We start from the raw sequence: 533 nt of genomic DNA, 5'->3' as shown, positions 1-533 counted from the left end.
TGGGAGAGGCAGGATTCGAACCTACGTAGAAAAACTTCAACAGATTTACAGTCTGTCGCTTTTAACCACTCGGCCACTCTCCCCTTCCTGGGCCGAGGCCCCCCTCAATGATCAATATAAGGTGATCGTAACACAGTATATAAGACTCGTGATTCATGCAATCCAATCTTCCGTGTGTAAGGCCCAAAATGGTTTTCCAAAAATGGGTGATCAAAAGATCGAATCACTATGCGTATCTTGGTGGTCGTTACTTTTGGTGTTCTTTCTTTTTGGCTGACTCCTCTTCCTGTTCTATTGATCAAAGGCATGCGGCAGCGCCGACATGGGAAAAGAAAGATGCACAAAGGAAACAGGAAAGCGGAGCAATTTCCACTACCCGCTCTAATAGAAAGACCTAGCGAAGTGAATGACTTGATCGTACTGTACTAGATAGACCATCTTTCTATACGTTATTTTGGATCCTCTTCTTTACCTTTGGTTGTTGACCAAAGAAAGGATGCATGGGGCATAAATAAAATAAGTAGTAGGCTTTC

General features: G+C 43.3%; 1 non-coding gene across 1 annotated transcript; it reads right to left on the bottom strand.

Annotated features, from left to right (window-relative positions):
- TRNAY-GUA (transfer RNA tyrosine (anticodon GUA)) lies at nucleotides 1-83 on the bottom strand. Its single transcript has one exon. It is a non-coding gene; the product is annotated as a tRNA-Tyr (tRNA).
- Nucleotides 84-533: the final 450 nt, after the last annotated feature.

Source organism: Arachis ipaensis, chromosome B8, assembly GCF_059453495.1.
Source record: "Arachis ipaensis isolate K30076 ecotype BB chromosome B8, ASM5945349v1, whole genome shotgun sequence".
Lineage (NCBI taxonomy): Eukaryota > Viridiplantae > Streptophyta > Magnoliopsida > Fabales > Fabaceae > Arachis > Arachis ipaensis.
Note: the sequence above shows the minus strand (reverse complement) of the source record. Positions and strands in the feature narration are given on the sequence as shown.